A 6,191-nucleotide genomic window follows, 5' to 3' on the forward strand; every position below is an offset into this window, starting at 1 on the left:
GTGCCTTTCACATTATGCAAGAATCCATATGATCTGCAGCCATTAAAAAACTGGTAGCCCAGACCTGCAGTTATAACAAACCCAGTATTTCTGGGTTTTGGCATGCTCTGCCTGTAAATTGTTGCTCATATTGTGCAGTTTAAGTCTGGGTTTTGGCTTTTTTTTTGTTGTTGTTGTTTGGTTGGTTTTTTTGTGAGCAGTTCCATAAGGGCATTTGTACTGCAGCAAAACACTTCAGGTATGACAGACTGCACCTATCTGGGTCTCTCCATTGAGATGCAGCCTGCTGTGTCTGAGCCATCCACACTAGCTTTATGTTCCTGTGCCATGGGGCTTGGGCAATCAGTCAGTCTCGTGGAGTTTCTCTGCATAAATAAAAAATGCTTAATAGTGGTACATGTATGTGTGTGTGTGTGTGTAGTTATGTGTAGAGGGAGAGGATGCTGCCCTCGGTAAGATATGTGTGAAAAAGGATTGCTGTGGGCTGGGTAAAATTTGAGTTCTGGGTGAAATAACCTTCTCCCTGTTGCCGAGGAAGATTCTGTTATTAGATGAGTAATTCTCTAGTGGACAATAACATGGGAATTGCTGTGGGAGTGTGCTTACAAGTGCCTTTGCGTGTCTGGTAGACTATGTGTGAAACTGTGGGGTGGGCTGTTAAGCCAGTTTTCATGGGAGTGGGAGATGTGCCAACTGCCTTCTCAGTCTTGTGTCCCCATGGGTGCTCTTTCCACTGACTCCTTGGGGCCCTCCATGCATACCTCTGCATGGCTGCTGGGTGCCATCAGGTTCTGCCTTGGGCATTGTGGAGGTGATGTGTCAGTTATCAGTGTCAAGAGCAGACTTCCAGCCAGGCAGTAGCAAGGACCTCCTCAAGTATCATTTGCTGGCCTTTTTCCTTGCTTCAGAGCTATTTGTGGCATCCATAGACATGAAAATAACCTATTGAAGGGGAATGATTTTGCTGTTATTGAAGAAGAGTGGGTTTTGTTTGTCTTCTGAGAGAGCTGTCACGATGGGAGTTTTTTTCCTCTATCACGTCTTTGCATTTCAGCTGTGCAGTGGTGTTCAAGAGTGAAGCTGGGGACTGGCAGACTGTGCAACATACTGCTGGAAGCTCTTCTTTCCCTTGCTCAGCCGTGCACCAGTGAGACTGTTTCTAAGTCATTTAAGGAAATGAGTAATACCATCTAACTGCACAGATGAGCTATGGTGGTCTGACAGAAGGAGACTCGCAAAAGTACTGGCACTGGAAGTTCAGCTGGTGGGATCCAGCACGGGGCGATGGGAGGTGATGTTGTACGATAAGCAGTGTCAGGACAGGCCAGTTCAGCAGATGTGTTTTGTCTGAACAGCTGCTGTGGTCGATGAAAACCAGCCTCATTTTCCTCAGACTTGGTATTAACTAAATGCTCTGACGAGCGTTAAGAGCTGTGCTACTCCTGCGCTTTTGGTGCAGCGCGTCTTCCACCTGCTAGAAGCCAGCTGTCCTTTGTCTGGCATTCCAGATAGTGCCAAGAGAAGCATGCCTTATGCTTGCTTTCCCTTTGCCTTTACTCGGGGAGGCTGCAGGGGGAGGGTAGCATTGTAGCAGGCTGTTCAGAGTGGACAGGGGAGCACTTGCCTTGCAGCAGGGGGTACATGACGAATGCCTCCCATAACCACTTCCGTAAGAACAGAGTCCGGTTACAGAACTGTTCTGCTGGCTGCCAGCTTGCATTTTCGTCTCTGTTGCTTCCTTGCCTGCCCGCTGCCATTGTCTCCGCATGTGGGCGTGCCGCACGGTGCTTGCTAACATCCACGCTGGAAATGTACAAGTAGTGAGCTGATCCGTGAGCTGAAGGTATAGTGCAACAGTTTGGGATGGAAGGCACCAGAGGGATGCAGCTCTGTTAAACTAATCTTTTTGGTGCATCGAGGTATAGTCCAAGCAATTTAATAAAGCATGTCAATGAGTAACTCTCAGAAGCGTCAATGTGCTTAGTGTGGAATTTGTGTATGTCACACTTGGAACAAAGGTCTCCTGCATTGCTTGTTACTGATTAACTTGCCTGGTATTATGCAAGCTGCCTCTACCAGCTGAGAACTAACTCTCCCCATTCACAGGACAGCGCGGCTTGTAAAACATTACACAGCAGAAGTGCATAGCATGGCAATGAACCTTTCACTGAGGGCATTTCAGCTGTACAGTGTTTCCCTCGGGAGTCTTTAAAATATTAATAAAGAATCCATTGTTTCACTCAGTCATACGGCAATTTTGCAATGAAGTCTTTTATTAAGGGCCCATACTGAGCTGCATAATCCAGGGTAAGATGCTTTTAATCATCTCCAGTGAAAATAAATAAAAATTAGAGGGTTTGGGTGAGGTTGGGTTTTGGTGGGTTTTTTTGCAAGTTTTCGTCCAAGCAATAGCTATTTTTGCCTGTCAGTTGGAAGTTTCAGTCTCTTCTGGTACAAAATGATCTGTCAGATAATGGCTATTATGATTCAAGTGCTCCTCCATTTTAACTTTTTGAGACTTTTTATCCAACAGCTGTGGGAACAGGTTGGAAAGAATCTGGAGTGTAGGAAAACTTCATCTTATTTGATGATGTTTTCACACATCTGAGGATGTTAGCCAGCACTGGAATGCTATCTCGTAATGTTTCCTGATGCTGTATATATACTTGTACAGAGAACTAAGTAATCTTTTTTCCTAGGCCTATCTGAAGAGAAATTAAAATTAAAAATAGCAATAATAAAGAGATGGATTTTGAAGACATGTTGGTGATTTCTCTTGTTTTAAAAAAAAACAAATTATGGTATTATTATGTCACTTGCAGCCTAATTTTGGACATACGTTGTATAATTATTATACTTGTGGGCCAGACAGGCAAACTGAACTAGAAGCTTGTTTAAACAGAGTTGTGAAATAGTTCAGCTCTTGTGCTTCCACTTCTGGTTAAGATCTGAGGTCCAATTACCCCTTGTTCTGCCAAGTCTAAGGTTTATAAGTGCCAGAGAGAAGTTAACGAGTGTGAACCAAGCAGGTCCCAAAGCTCTTTAAGTTTCACCTGATCCTGAAGGTAACCTATGTGATAAACAGGGCTTGGCTTTTGGCACGTGTTCGTGTTGCGCTGAGCAAGGTAATTTAGTGGAGGGGAGGTCAAGGCAGAGGGAAGGCGTGACACTTCTTGATAACTCATCTGAGGCCCAGTTTGTGTCTTTGAGGCTGCTGCCTTCTTTCTTTGCCTCAGCATGTTCGAAGTGATGGAACCGAAAAGCCCAGGTCCTCTTTCCATTACCTCTTTCTCCGGCTGAAGCATAGCAACAATTTAGCTGCTACTCAGCTGCCTGATGGGCCGACTACAGCAAAGAGCAAAAAGCCCGGGGGAGTAGCTTGTACAGCAAAAGCAGTAAGGGGACACTGTAGTTATGCAGTTATGTAGAAGCTCAGAATCTCCTTTCATTTCTTGAGCAAGGGGTCCTGCACCTTTTTTTGGAGAAAGAGAAGCACTGTTGTCCTGTAGCACACACTGCTGTGTGAAGCAAATACGTTTTTACATTGATTCCTGTTATTGACCTCAGCCACTTGCACCTCCCACCTTTCTCTCAGAGGTCAAATAAGCAAATGATGAGCTATATTGGTACTTTCTGTGTACGGTTTTCTTTTCCCCTTCCTGCATCAGTTCAAACTCCTGGACTGACTACTGTAAACTAGCAGAGGAGAATTTAAGTTAGTTATCTGCATAGATGTGTTGAAATGTATATGAAATATGGGAGGAAGAAAACCCCAAACCAAATGTGTTAATATGGATAAAAGACTGCGAACAAGATTTTCTGTCACTCAGAGATGCTAAGAATGAGATATCTTGAGTTAAGAGTTTATCGAGTTCTAGAAACCACTTCCTCTTTCATAAGAAATAATAACTAATTATTCAAAGAATAATGTTGTACCATTATTGGTATTGTGTTGTGATAATACTGAGTGCTTGGATGCTGGCTGTGATGATCTTGTGCTAGCAGCTATGCAAACACAGAACAAGGTGGCAGTGGCCACCTGAAAGGGTGTTGGCTGCAGTCTGGGTCTCCTCAAAGCCACTGAGCATCTTCTTGTTTCAGTAAGAGCTAGGTTTTCCCTCTTCCTCTTTAATCCTAAGTGCATTTGCATATAGGCAGGAATGACATATCTACAAGTATATCTGAGATATACTGAGATATGCAGGCAAGTCTCTGAGCAAGAGGCAATTATCTTAAGTGGCCAGAGTTGCTAAGTGGGCAACTTTCCTTCTGCATTGGCATCAACGGTTGTTACTGCTGTCCTGCTGCAGAGAGACAGTGTGTCGAGACTGTCCAGCCACAAACCAGGAACCGTGGGTTTTCTCTAGTAGCTGCCTTAGTCCAGCTATTGAATAGGAACTTGGTCACTTGGATGTTGAGTCTAGTCCTGTCATGATGGTACATGGTTTAGCACACAGCAAGACTGTTGAAATTGCAGAGAGCTGCTGAGACTTGAAATAAGCTTTTGGCCTCTTAGTGCTGACCCATTCCACGGGGGAATGGAGCTTTCTAAATTCAGTGACGTTGCTCAGATGATACTTCGAGTGCTATGCTGGGGGAATTTATGCTATTAGTTTGATGGGATGTTTCCTAGCAGCACAGAATGCCCACAGGGGTTTGTGATGGTGCATACAAAGCCACTACTTGTCCGGATGGTGCTTTTGGTTGGTTGGGTTTTTTTCAGAATATTTTGTTACTCTTTTGTCTGTCGCAATTTTTACCCTGCTGCCAGGTACAGCCTGTTGGATCCCCTGGCCAAATATTACCCTGCAGAACATCTTGGTTGCTCAGGAAGAGCTTTAAATGATGGCTGCCTTCTACTTCATTTATTTGCTCGTTGCTTCCATGCTTTGCTCGAATCTGTCATGTGGGTGGAAACACATTCTCGTTCTCTCTTTGCAACTACTTCTTCCTCTATTGCCCATTATCTGGTAGCTTGTGAGGACCGTGGCTTTCAGTGCCCTCTGAGTAGGCTGGAGAGCCTTAGCTCAGCATTGGCAAAGAGCCCCCACAATGCCTGTGGCTTGTATGAACATATCCAAACCCGGGTTTAGTTAGATATTTCATGTGCTAGCAGCTGGGGCCCTTTTCAGTGTTTTTATGCAGTGTTCGGGATGTGTTTGCAGCTTTCATCGACATCTGTGGTGGTGTGCCTAGCGTCTTGTCTGTACCTAAGCTGACTGGTTCAAGGGTATACAAGAGCTCAGCAGGAGCTCCTGATTTTGAAGTAGGCAAGTGTTCTTCAAGATAAGCATGAATTGCAGAGGCAGTGATCCTGGTGACTCAGTGAGCTGCTTGGGAAAGCAGCACTCATTGTCATGTTGTAGTTTTTCATGTGTGATGGAAGCCAGGACCTTTCAATTTATTTCATTCCAGTGGCTCTACCAGGCCAGTGACCTCTTCTGATGTTGCTGGAGGAGCAGTAGTGCTCCTGGTGGGAGAGTCCTGGGCTAGTATGTTCAGCCCCAGCTACTGAGCAGTTGGCTTGTGCTGCGGAGTTGGCAGATTCAGTGAACCTGAACCTTCTTATTAATTCTAGAAGTATTTACTTCAGAAATCAGTGGTTTAAGTCAGCACAGTAGTCATGTACAATGTAAAAACAACACTTTGTTATTTAAAAAAGTTTTTGGCTTCACTTATTTTTCTTGTAGTGTTATGGAGTAAATAGCATAAAACTATCTTGGTGTTTTGGTTGTGGTGTAACGAATTATTGTCTTGTCTTCTCATTTACATCCTGTTTGGAATTCAGATTTCTCTAACCCTTTATTTTATGGTACAATTTCCAAATAGCTTCCCTTGCCCTTCTCTTTCACTGTATTTTCAGAGTTGACCTTAACCATACACAGTCTTTGAGGTGACTGTGTTGACAGCACAAGCAGAGTGCGCTCTGTATTATCTGATAGTATTTCTTTAATAAAACCTTTCATGGCAAAGTTTTACTTTTTGGTGCATAGGGGTTTTTGTCTCAGTTGTATGTAACAAATTAACTTGGACAGTTGAAGTGCATGTGTACAAAGTGTTCTGCCTTCGGTAGCCTGACGAGCTTTATTTCTTACAGTGTGTGACACTTGAGAGAGAGGCAGGAGTGACTAACTTACTTTCCTTTTTTTTTTTTTTTTTGTTTTTTTAATAAACTTCCTGGGGGTAAACCC

The sequence above is a fragment of the Buceros rhinoceros genome, unplaced genomic scaffold (genome assembly GCF_000710305.1).
Source record: "Buceros rhinoceros silvestris isolate BGI_N320 unplaced genomic scaffold, ASM71030v1 scaffold9733, whole genome shotgun sequence".
In the NCBI taxonomy this organism is placed as follows: domain Eukaryota; kingdom Metazoa; phylum Chordata; class Aves; order Bucerotiformes; family Bucerotidae; genus Buceros; species Buceros rhinoceros.